This window comes from Pan paniscus, chromosome X (assembly GCF_029289425.2).
Source record: "Pan paniscus chromosome X, NHGRI_mPanPan1-v2.0_pri, whole genome shotgun sequence".
Lineage (NCBI taxonomy): Eukaryota > Metazoa > Chordata > Mammalia > Primates > Hominidae > Pan > Pan paniscus.
Genome location: NC_073272.2, coordinates 7,766,935 through 7,780,111, shown reverse-complemented (window position 1 = coordinate 7,780,111; position 13,177 = coordinate 7,766,935). Strand labels below are relative to the sequence as shown.

The 13,177-nt window shown below is 41.9% G+C and overlaps 1 protein-coding gene across 8 annotated transcripts in view; it reads left to right on the top strand.

Annotated features, from left to right (window-relative positions):
* Positions 1–6,060: 6,060 nt before the first annotated feature.
* NLGN4X (neuroligin 4 X-linked) overlaps positions 6,061–13,177 on the top strand; it is a 341,830-nt gene continuing 334,713 nt past the window's right edge. The window contains exon 1 of one of the 8 annotated variants that reach the window (XM_055106573.2): positions 6,061–6,978. The gene's annotated coding sequence lies outside the window, so the exon portion shown is untranslated. The other 7 variants (XM_057301132.2, XM_055106577.2, XM_063601602.1 and 4 more) reach the window with 7 other exon arrangements.

Genomic DNA, 13,177 nt, shown 5'->3' with positions numbered 1-13,177 from the left:
ATATGTCATAGATACCTATAGAAGATACAGATATCTATAGAGATAGAGATACAGATATACATTGAAACAGACATAACAATTTCTATAAACATCTATATGGAGATAAATTTATGAATTTATATAAGCCTATCTATATGCCTATTTCTAAATCTCTCTCTATATACATGCATATCAATAATTCCAAGGTCCCAAAACTTAGAGAAAGATTTATGTATATTTCCATACTTTTAAAAGTGTAGTGCATGTTGTCATTCATCAAAGCGACATAGACATTGTAAAAGATTTTCATTTTAAAAGTCTTAGGCAAGAACAGTGGTACAGTCGCTGCAGAATGTCATTTAAAAATGAACTCTATTTTGGGCCTCTTATTTGGGATTCAATATCCTTGGTTTTCTTACAAAAGCAATAGTTAATGGATTTCTCACCGTCAATGAATGTAGTGAAATTTTGGAGCCTGAATCTTTTTTAAAAATCAGGGCCATTTAAAAGTCATTTAGGCTCATCATGCCCAGTGATGAAATAATAACTGGGGACAGAATTTAAAATAATCAAATGGAAGGCCAGCAAAGAGCATAACTCTCTACTGTGGATGCATGTTACATAATTAATGGTGTGTTACAGGTTTGAAATAACAGAAGTCAGAAGGACAAAGGCTTCAAGAAACCAGAAATAGACTCTTGCCCACAAAGATATCTTTATTCTCATTCATCAGATGCAAAAATCGAATTAAGGGCATGTACAACCTTTTTAACGGAAAATATCAATTTAAAGTATTTCCTTCAAGCTGTATTAATCTTATAAAATACTTTCCCTACAAAACCAATGGGAATAATCAAGAGCATCTCTTTATCTCCTCCATCTGGATTTCTGTAATTACATTTACATGTAAGAAATGTTACATACATTCAACTATTTCAATAAAATCTTATTTAAGTGACTGACATTAATTTTAAATTTATGATAATTCAACTTCAACTGGTCTGGAGTTTACTTCCTATCATTGAAAGAAAAAGGTTTATTTAGCAACTTTGGAGTGTAAAATAAGACAGAATGAATTTTGCTTAACCTTAAGGGTGCAAATATTTCTAAGGTTTACAGCATATTACTCTTATTTAATCTACGTTGTTAATTACCTTATATTTTAAAAGACTTTAAATCCTGTTTGGGAATAACATTTCTTAAATGTTTTCTAAAAAACTGAGTATGTTGTTTACCCTGGTTTATGATTTATACACATATATATTTTTAGATATTTTCTAGTTTACATATATATCTATATGTAAATATCTATAGCTATATCTTTTTATATATCTATATCTATATATTTCCATGTGTGTATATAGATAGATATAGGTATCAAAACAAGTATTATATAAATGTTACTCTTTGTCCTATCATTTCTCAAATTTATTAAACCTCATGTTCTGAACTGGCCTCATATAATGGTGACCACCTAAGGCAATTATCATCAACATGTTTCCGAGATATTTTTCTAAAATGGTGTCTACAATGGCAAGTGAAAGTAAGAAACACCACAAATAAACTAACAGATGAATAAAAATAAAGTGGAACAATCGTTCGGATCAGAAGGGGCATTGGGTAAAGAATTAGCTATGCGAGGGCAAAGACTATGTCTTATTTATCCATCTTGAGTATTTTGCAGAGTTTGTGGAACAAGCAACAGTTCTCACATTCACGCTTAGTGAATACTGAATAAAAATAGCAATCAGCAAACCACTTAACAATGACCCACCACAACCCTGCTATTTCTGAATTTACCTTCTTTTTTTTTCCTTTCACAGTCAGACTATAATTATGATTTCAACTTCCTCATCGGATCCCCAGTCATGAATCTATCTAACATATTCAGCTGAAGGCTGTCAAGGATCTACTGATTCCAAAACGCAGTGGTACTCTCCCATCGCCCTTCACTCCTAAAATCTCTGAAGACCGTGACACAGTTGACTCCTGCCTACTCCTTGTGGAGGTTAAAGTCCTTCCTTGAATTCCATACCACACTTTCTCTTACCAAAGATCTTCTGCAGATGGGAGAATGACCCTATTTTAGGTTGTTATCAAGACCCTACCCAGTGTCACTTTCTCCAAAGATTTGCCTTTTCTCTTAAGGGAACACTTTCTCTATTTTACACCAAAATGTTAAGTATCATATCCATAGGGTTTGTGCTTGGATCCATAGATCCTACCTTAAGATCCCTATTCAGGTCAGATCTCCTGTCCCAAAGATCTCAGGTCTGTGGGTCATTGGTATTTCTATGATCCACCAGCACCTCATTTTTCTTTCCATACAAGTGACTCTGGCTGAGTGCACTCTCATTCATCTTAGCCTTCCCATCTCACCACATGAAGGCTATCTCTAGTATCTTCTCATTTTAGGGCTCCATCCCATTTTTGCTCAACCTCTGCAACTATGCATATAGTCAAATGCCACTCATAGTGAAATAAATTCATCATAACTGTGTTATTTTCACTAATACTGCCCTAATTTATGAATGCAGCAGTCTCGCTGTACTCTTTTGTTCTAGAATGTCCCAGCCCTTAAATCCCCTCAGAGTAAACTCTCTGAAAGGTAATCTCTGCTACCATCCCCGACTAACACCCATAAGGATTCCAGTCAATGAATATTCATCAACCTCTGTAGTCCAGCCTGACCAATTTCTTCTTATTCTCCTCTATGAATCATAAGAACCTATCATCAGCTCACCACCACTCCTGTTTTCAGGGTTTAATTTGAGGATTATCTAAAAAAGCAACCTCATGTAGCAGGGTGGCCCCCCAAATGCAGGTTCCAAGAACTCACTCAAGACCTGCTAAGTGTGAATCCTGGTGTTTAGCTCTAGAGGCATGGATTTTGTAACCATCTTCCTGGTTCATCCTTGTGCACCTTGAACTTCCAAAGCCTTTGCTCACACTATATCTGTTTCTCGTCTCCAGATATTGTTAACTTGGAATAATTTCCCACCCCTGCTCTCCAATTCCCCAGGGAAACCTTGTTCATCTGTGAACCATTTTCTCAGCATCCCAATAGGAAGCCTGTTACGCCTTCTGTATGCTTTGGAGATGGCATATGTCACACATTGAGTTGCATTTTAATAATTAAAGAGCTTAATTTATCCTCTTATTAGATTTTAAGCACCTTCTACACTATACATATTTCTCTCTCTAATAATGATTAGTAATTAATAACATAGTATATATTACTATTGCACAAACAATTATTATCCTACTGAAAATATTTCTGTTTCACTTGGACCATTGTATTAGGAGAGTCAGTATGAATCAGTAGTGCCCCACTGGCTTCACCAGTATTGCATTCAGAGTTCTACATATTGATCTCACAGGAGCTTGAACATAATACCAGAATGTGGTTGATGGAGACACTGAGATGGAAAATCAGAGAGAACAAGTAGTGTGGTATAGATTATTTCTCATGTTCCCTCCAGTTCTTGTACCAAACTCAGCTTATATATCTTTCTTGGAACCCTACAGTTTTATTTCATTTTATGACTCCCCCCAGCTCCCACATTTCACCATACTCCACAATTAGATTTAAAATGGAAGCATGAAGAATGATACTCTTATCTCTTCCAGGAATCGTGGATCTAAACCTCTGTAGCTCCTCTGTCTGTGTTGCAATCTGGTGGCCCAATTGTTAAAAATTGGTGTTTTGGGTCCTATCCTGGTCTCCTATAAGGGATTTTGGATTAGGGAAAATGATAATTTCATAACATCTTATATTCACTTTTTCTTACAATCATGATTCCACCTGTCTAAGATGCTTTCTGACTTTTTTCTTTTTTTGAGGGAGGGTCTCATTCTGCAACCCAGGCTGGAGTACAGTGGCATGATCATGGCTCACTGCAGCCTCTACCTCTCTGGCTCAAGTGACCTTCCCCCTTCAGCCTCCTGCACTACCACTCCCAGCTAGTTTTTAATTTTTTCATAGAAACAGGGTCTCACTATGTTGCCCTATTTTTCAAATTATTTAAAAAAACTCTCAATGGAGTCATTCAGATAGAAGTGAAAATGTGCTTGCCTGCTCTCTTCCAGGTCACATATCTCAGGGAAGAGATCTGGTACCCAACCAATCCACCCACAAGCTAAGCCAAGCATTCAGATTTTGCCCAAACTCTCCTTCCCAATCTCACTTTATCATGCTGCCTTATTTAGAAGTGACGTCTCCCCACATCAACTTCTCTTCCCTTCACTACCCTTCCCTTCCTTTTTCCTCCCTTCCCTTTCTCCTTTTCTCTTTCTCTCTCTGTGTCTCTCATTCAGGACTTCATTTGTTGCATCCATTCTTGCAACAATCTTACAATTATTTTCTTTTCTTTCCACATTGGCCCTCTTCAACTTGTTCTCCATATTGCCATCACAGTGATTGTCCTAAAATATAAATCTGATCATTTCTTCCCCTCTCCCTGCAGAAAATATGTTACTGGCTTTCCCACCGCCTACAGGATAAATTCCACCTTTTCAGTATGGCACTCAAAATTCTTCACAATTAGGTCTTTAATCCTTTCCTTACCACCTTCTTTTCATACTCAATGTCATGGCATTCCAAACCCTCCCTATTTCTAGATCTCCACACATACAGTATTGCTATGATGTCTTTATCCATGGCTTCTTTCTCAACTTCTTGACCCAATCAGTGTCTGTGTACCATTTCTTCCCTACTCAGAAAGTTCTTCCTTTGCAAACCCTTCTTTAATCATTTTCACCTCCATGGGTCCCTATGAATTCATATGTATCCTTGTGCACACCTTCTTGTAATCATATTTTTTCTCATGCTTTTGGCTATCTTGTCCACTAGACTGTATGCTTTCTCAAAAATAAATGGATGAGTTTCACTCACAGATGCATGTCAGTGCTTAGGACTGCACCAGTGCTAAAAAAAAAAACAACCCTGAATTTATGAATAAGTCAATGAATTAATACATTCTTGGCAAAACCCATGACTTTCTGGCCTACTATAAATTACTGTGTTCAAGGTGAGATTCTGCTTTAGTTTAGGATACAGATATCTACATATACGTCCATATATCTGCAGCTATATATCCATATCCATGTATATCACTGATTTGGGGAATAAGCTATACTTATTAACAATATTAGTATGTTAATGGGTCTTCAATATCTATGCAATAATGGAAAAAGTACATGCATATTTCTAAACATCTATCCAGTAATTGGAACACACACATATGTATGGATGGATCTATGTTTTTTTTATTATTGGGTATAGATATCTATTAATAGATAAGTGTATATTTATGTACCTATCTTGTTGGTAAAAGGTGCTTTTATACATATTATTTCATTTAGTCTCCACAAGAAACCCACAGGAAAGGTAATTTTAATCTCAGTTTAACAGATTCACAGAACATAACTGACTTTACAACAAGGCAAAGTTTGTGAGGATAGAGTCTTAACATGAAACCAGGTCCCCAAATTGGTGTCTATCACCTTCCCCATTATTGGTCAGGCTGCCCAAGTATCCTTCACATCACCATGGCAGGCTTCCTGCTTTGGTTTACTGCCTAAAGCAGAAGCAATTAGGAGGATATCCTATGTGTTGCGGACACTATCTTTTTCCTTCCATAAATGAATTAATGGGCCATGAAATAATTTTAAGAAAAGCTAACTTTTCTGGCCAAGCAGAAGAATAAAAGTAATCACCATGTAATATTGTTGTGAAGACTACCTGGCCCCACACATTAACTCAGCTAATCATTACAGTATTACACGGTGATTATCTGTTCCATTTTACAGATACAGAAATGGAGGCAAACGATTAAAATACACACCTAAGGTCACATGCATCTTGAACCCAAGCAATCTCATTTTAAAATCCGTGTTCATTGTCACAACACTCTATTATGCCCTCTGATCTTTGCATTGCCAATTTAAATCCAACTTTCTCCAACTCAACTTTAAGTACAGGGGTCATACCCCCGTCCTCGCCCCCCGCAACTTGAAACTCCCTGGGAAAGATAACCTCCTGGACCCTGGAAATGAAGAGGCGTATTTAAAAACAAATGCCTCATCCTGGGCACAACTCCAATATTTTATCAAAATCATGAAAGTATAAGAATAGAAGTAAACAAAAAGCTTTCATCGATCCCCTCTCAACCATACCCTGAGCATAAAACAGGTCCTGTACTTTACAGAACTGTATTCCAAATTTTGCTGCTCTTAAAATTTTTTTTTATATCATTGCTTCCCAAATGAATTACAATAACGCAGACATAGGGACTGCTGGAGATCGTGACCTTAAACAGTTAAAGATGTTTGCATATACTGCAGCATGTTTGGTGTGGAGGGTATCTAGAGAGTCCTAAAAAAGCAAAGAGGAAGAAGGTTTGCTGTACGCGTCTGGTGCGGTGGCACCGTTTGCCATGCCCACCTGCTCTATCTCCCGAGTACCCGGGATCTCTCCGTTACAGCTGGTTTGCATTGGGATTAGCAGCTCTTTGCATGAGGTTGTAGCTGTGGATGTGGTTTCTGTAGTGATGGGGCCGACTCCGGAGATCTATTGGCTGCTGGCTTTGTAAATTTCATTCAGTTTGGTCCAATGGCAGAGGGAGAGCCCCGGAGACAGCAGGACCTCTCTCCTCAATCTCTCTTTTTCTTGCAGAACCGTCTCTCTCCCTTCTCTGTCTCTTAGCACAGAGCTCTTATTCAGCCACTAGCTCGGCCCTTCCTGCTTCAATTGTAATGCTTGTTCTGCCCGTCCACAGACTATTGGCGGCAGAAACAACGAATTTCCTCCAAACTAGGCGGTGTTGGTGGCTCTTGCATTCCTCTGGATGAGGAAATCTAGTTGGGGGGTTCCAGAAGGGGAAGGCTCCTGGGCTTTCAATACATCCTCCTGAATCATACCTCGTTTCGGGTTCCCTAGAAAAATCTGGACGTGTAAAAAGAACTCTTAACGGCCGATGCAGCTCTTCCAAAGCTAAGGTAGGTGCAGTTTTAAGACGTGTCTCTGGGACATTATTCTTATTTTAAAAAGCCGTTTAAACATTTTGACTTGCAGCAAAGGATGGAAAGCCTCACTGCAGATACTTGAGCTTCACTTCATCTGATCTTTATTTTTTCCTTTTATGATTATTAATATTATTTTTGGAAAATTTGGACAGGACTTTCTCCCATCTGTCTCGCTGCATTTCTTAGGTGTGGGTGGGAGTGTAGACCTTCATACGGTTTTTACATGCAACCTCTCCACAGAAATATTTGGTTTTATTTTCACTTAAAGAGAAAAATCCAGACCACCGTTGTTTGGAAGCGTTTTGCTGCAATCAGCTATTTGAACGGCTCTGGGGCCGTGTGTGATGTGTTTACAAAGTAGCGCTGCCTTCCACACAAATAAACAGAAGACTGTGGCGGGGAGAGGAGGAAAAAAATATATATTTATCTGCAGTACAGGGAGAAGAAGGAGCGAAGCGGCCAGGGCTGGAGATGGTGAAGGCAGGAAGACTTCTGCAAACTGTGAGGCATGGGAGGCTTTTCTTTTCTTTTTCTCCCCCCCCCAACCCCCCCTTCTTCTTTAAGAAAACTGTCAGCTACCACCGCCTGGGGTGCTTTTTTGAGGGGGTGGGGGGGGTGCTGTTAACCAGAAAGAAAAAGGGAAAACCGGCTTGGTTGGGGTTGCATTTAAGCGATTTTTTTTCCCCTCCTTCATCTCCGGGCCTCGGATAAGATGACGGCTTGGGTGATGCACGAAATAACGCACGTGATTGATTAGACCTGGCTTGGCTTGGCTAGGGAACGATCCAGGCGCGCTGGAGACCCCGCGTGAAGATGAAATGACGGTAGCTCCGGGCTGCTTCTGTAAACCGGGGAGCGGGCTCCATGCACCCCTTTCCCGTGTGTGTGGGTTTCGAGGCGGGTGGGAAGGGTGAGGCAAGCCGCAGAAGGAGGGTACAGCTGGTGGTTTTGCTTCTTTCGGAGCCTTTGAGTGTAGTCTGAACCTTTGAGGGGGGCGCGGGGGGGGCTTGCAGCTGCCGCCCTGGGAACCATCTCTGAACTGCCCGCTTTTCCGAAGGAGCGGAAAAGTTGGAAGCTGCGAGGACAGACTACCGGAGCCCTGGTCTGGGTCTCGGGGGATCTGGAGCCCTAGTCGGTGCCCACTGAGAACACCCCTTCTCGGAGCGAGGGTGTCGGGGGGAGTGTTAAGCCTGCGGGGCGCACGGTCCGCCAGCCCCCGAGGTGGGGACGGGGGAGGAGGCTGAGGAGTCAGTTCCAAAAGGCGCACCACCTCTACAGCCCTGGAAAACGCAACCGCCACCCCCTCTTCCCTTCCATCCCATCCCAAGCCTCTCTGCTGTCCCGGGCCGATTTCATCTCGTCTCTTCCCCCGCCTCCCCGCTTCCCCGCCTCCCAATTCCCGCGCGGCTCGGCTCAGCCCCTTCCCACTCCAGTGGGCAGAACTGATGGAGAAGATCCGCCAAGCGCGCAGCCGGCGGCGGAGGAGACAGTGCGGGGTGGGCGAGGGGCTTCGAGACCACGCAGAGAGAGAGTGAACTTCAGTCCTGACCCCTCCCCAAGGCCGCGGCTGGGGCGCCCCCAGCCCGCGCTGGCACCCGCGTGGCCTGACCTGCGGAAGCGCGAGCGGGGATGAGGTAGGGAGAGGGAGGTAGGTGCCGCTCGGCTGCAGATGATGCGTGGGTGGGGGGCTTGCTGTGGGAGGAGAGGCCCAGGTCCCGGCCTGCGCCCTCCACTCCGCGGCTGCTCCCTCCGCCTCTGGTTTTCCAAGAGGCCTGTCGCTACCCCGGGGGACACTCTCATCCTTCAGTCAGTCTCCTGGACACCCCTTCCTCCTCCTGTCCCTCAACCTGACCTGGCTCTTTCGCCCCTCCGAGAACCGGTAGGCTGGGGTCCCTCGGCGGGGTTCTCCTGGGCCGCACCCGAAGCTTTGCGCCCCCGGTATCGGGGCCCAGTGCTCCGTGCAACCCTGGGCCCGGGCGCACGATTCCGGCGCCTGCTCGCCACCAGACACAGCGCCCTTTCTTCCCGGAGCGGCGGGGGCGGGAGCAGGGGGGTCAGGCCAACCCTTGCACCCCCGAGGCCTGGCCCGGGCCACCCTGGGAACGGATGTTCTGCATGGAGGGCGAGGGGCAGCCGGAGGACGTCCTCCGCATCATACCCCTCCCCTTCCCCAGAAGGCTTTTTTTTTTTTTTTTTGGACTGCGGGTTTCTTTTTCTCTGGCTTCTTCCTCTGAACCTACGGCAGGTGTCAGCCTCTTTTTATGTATGTGCTGCTGCTATCTCGGGGATGGCGGGGGAGGGGGTGCAGGAGGCAGCGTGAAGGGGTCCTAGGAGGTTCCGGAGGGGTTTTGGCCCCTGCGGTGCGCCGGGGCTTGCAACTCGCGCGGGCGCTGGGCGCGCGCGTCACGAATTCAGCCTAGGGCTTGGGCGAGTCTGCGGGGAGTGAGGACAGAGGATCCCGATCTGTCATTTGGACCCAACTTAAGAAATTTGGGGTGGGGGTTGGGTGGGGGTTTTGGAACTAAGCAGGTGATGTTCTTGCGAGCTGGATCCACAAGGTGGTAGTATGGCTTCTTTTTATTTTTATTTTATTTTATTTCTATTTGGTCATTTTTTTGGGGGGGGGCGGTGGTTTGTTGTTGTTGTTGTTGCTCTTATCTTATGCTTTTTGAAGGCATCCGTTGCCCGTAGGGTTTACATCGGAGCGCGTTGCATTATATTTTCTTGAAAGGGGGTGGTGTGCGTGAGCTCCCATCTCAGAATCAGCCCTTCCGGTGATGTGAGGAAGGCAAAAGCAAAAAAAAAAAAAAAAAAAAAAAAAAAGAAAGAAAAAAAAGGAAAAGAAAAAGTTTAGGGAGACCTCGTTATCCTGACGAAGCAAAATTGTCAGTTTGTGTGGGCGTTCTGCGGGCAACATAGAAGTGCATGCTTAAGAAATCCGGGGTAGCTTCCTTCTCCAGCTAGAAATTAAATGGCCAGGGTGCAAACACCTGACTTTGATGAGAACAAAGCGGCAGAAACTGCAAAAGACCTGCATGGTTTGAATGGACGCACTGAGCCTTTTCCTAGGGGATGGCAGAGCGGGGTGAAATCAGATAGCAAAGAAATCTGCAGTTTTGTGGGGGCAGATTTGGAGAGTGGAGAATTATTTCATACCTTTAGTTGGCTGTGGGGAAGATGTTAGCAGTAATCCATTAAATCCTCAGCATAGATTTTCCTGTGGAAATGAGCAAAATGTTAAGAGGGGGAGGGATGGCTAATGGCACATGGTTGCGTTAATCCCTGTATTTCCAGAAAAAAATATGGAATTTCTGTGTATCCTAAAATTAAGTATACAGGAATTTCATGGAGAACTCTGCAAGCATGTATTTTCTTAGATTAGAAATTCAGTATTTTATTACTCAATGAAATGTAGAATGCGTGTGTGTGTATGTGTGTATACAGACATACACACACGCATTCTACATTTCTACATATATGTGTGTGTGTATATATATATATATATATAATGTCCATTTTAAAGAGTATTTTCTTTGACATGTAAGAACATAATCAGGGCCAGTTGTAGCAAGTGGAAAATTACTTCATCAGTTTTAAGTCAGTAGATTAAAATGGGAGGCTTCATTTTTTTTTTTGAAATCAGAATAATAATTGCATTTTCATAATAATGCCTGTGCGTGGATGCAGTTTTAAAGATGCTTTGATGTTTTCTTCTCCAGTGGAAGAATTGCTACTTTTCTTTGCATTTTATTTAAATAAACTAATGCCGAGTATACAGTTGGCCCTCAAACCAGTAACCTAGCTGATTTTTACCCAAACCTAAGAATGTAACAGATACTTGATAAGGGACTGGTGGCTGCATAAGGTAGATAATGAAGTTATCTTGATGCTGTGAAATTTACAAGCAGACTTGAAAGAATTTGAAAGTTCATAGTTGTTGGCCTGGAATGTAGCCTAATGGTAAATATATAGATTTTTTAAAATTTGTGAACTTGGCTATTTCATTGTTTTGTGTGTAGTAATTTGTGGAAAGCTTATAGTCTCTCCACAAAGATGAGAGTGTTGACTGACTCCGCAACAGAGACTTGCTTTTGGAAGTGCAGGGGTCTCTTTAAAAGCCATTTGGAATACTGTGCTTTTATTTCTAGACCACAACCAAAAGGTTCTCAAAAAACTAAACATTCAAGTGCACGAGGGAATGACCTCCGTTTAACATTCTTTCTTTTTAATTGGTACGCCACATTTCAAACCTTTTGTAATACTGTTGAATATTGCCAATAATGCAACTTGTTAAGCGAATGCATTGCATTCAAATGAAGTAGCAATATACAAATATTTTAAGTCCTTTAGTATCCTCCTTCTAAAGATAGGCTTATCTGGTTAAAATATACTTATATTCCAAATAAGGTGAGAGTTGGTCTTAGGATGTGAATGTCAAGTGTAAGAGACACGATTTTAGTTTGTAAACCAGAATGTATTCTTTCTGTACTGCTTTCTGACTTTTAACAATATGTATTCTATTCCCAAATGGGGAAATATGTTCAGTTTAGTTTAAATCTGTTGCTCTTTTTGTGTGTGTTTTTGTCTGAGTACTGTACTTTTTCGGAGGAGAGACTTCGTCTCCTATTTAATTATGTGAATGGATATTCAGACAGATTTGAATAGCCACCACTGATTTCTTAAACTCCTGAGCTACCAGTTTTAAATCAAAGATACATCTTTTGCACAGTCAATTAGAGGAAGTGAGAATCAAAATGGAAGCCCAGGCTGCTGAGGCAATTAGGTCATCTGCTGTGCTCTCTACTACCATTCACTCAACGAATATTTTCCAGTTCTGTCATTTTTCTCTAAACAACCTACATTTGGACTTTGAAAGGCTCCACTGTTCTTTGTTAAGTGAACGGCAGTGTAGGAAGCCCTTCCTCATTTTTCTTGGAGCACAGTAGCACACATGAACAAGAAAAAAAGAAGGTGATAGCTCCTAGCAGTTTGTCATTGTGCCATTTATAGGCTTTGAATAAATGTATAGATGAAAAGGCTTTCCCTCTGCAGGTGGTTACATTAAACAAAAAATAAGTAAATAAAAGCCTCATAAAATCATTACGGGAGTGGAAGGTTGGTGGTGGAAAACAGCCCATCTACCTCGGGCTGAGATTTCAAACTTTAGACATCTCGTGTTCAGTTCACGTGTCCCAGGTGTGTGCGGAACACCTCCATACACCACATCTTCCCAAGGCACTCTCATCTTCCCAGAAATGGTACCTGAAGGAGAACAGACCTAACCCCAACAATACTAAAATATGTATATAAAAAACTATATATAGTAAGATATGTATCCTACTATATCATATATATATGGTAATACATATTATAGTAAGGTCTGCATCATGTATATAAAAATACACTGTATATCTTATTATTATATATATAGTGAGATGAGGTGTATTAATCCATTCTCAGGCTGCTAAAAAAGACATACCCAAGACTGGGTAATTTGTAAAGGAAAGAGGTTTAAATGACTCACAGTTCAGCATGGCTGGAGAGGCCTCAGGAAACTTACAATCATGGTGGAAGGGGAAGCAAATACTTCCTTCTTCACATGATGGCAGGAAGGAGAGGAATGAGAACCGAGTGAAGGGGGAAACCCCTTATAAAATCAACGGATCTTGTGAGAACTTACTCACTATCATAAGAATAGCATGGGGCAAACTGCCCCCATGATTCAATTACTTCCCACCACATCCCTCCACGACACGTGGGGATTATGGGAGCTACAATCCAAGATGAGGTTTGGTGGGGACAAAGCCAAACCATATCATGAGGTTTTATTGAATTTATTTGAGACAGGAAAAGAGTAATCCTCCATAATTTAGAAAGGAGATGAAGTACAATGATCATTTAGGTCCTCATTAGTTGAGGAATACATTTCAAAGAGAGAAATGTTAATTTCAGTATAGTGCTAATGAAACGATCTAGGCTTTCACTGCTCTCTGGAAATGTGGATAAATGGACCAGAATTTTGTTTGGGTTGTTTTATTTTAAATGTATATTATATAAAGAAATCATGGTTTGTCAAAGTAACAGAGTGCTATTTTTGGCTTACAACGGGACTTTCTTAGCTCCACCTGTTAATATCGGTGATCATTTTGGTTTTAAGAGGCTGGTACCTGAT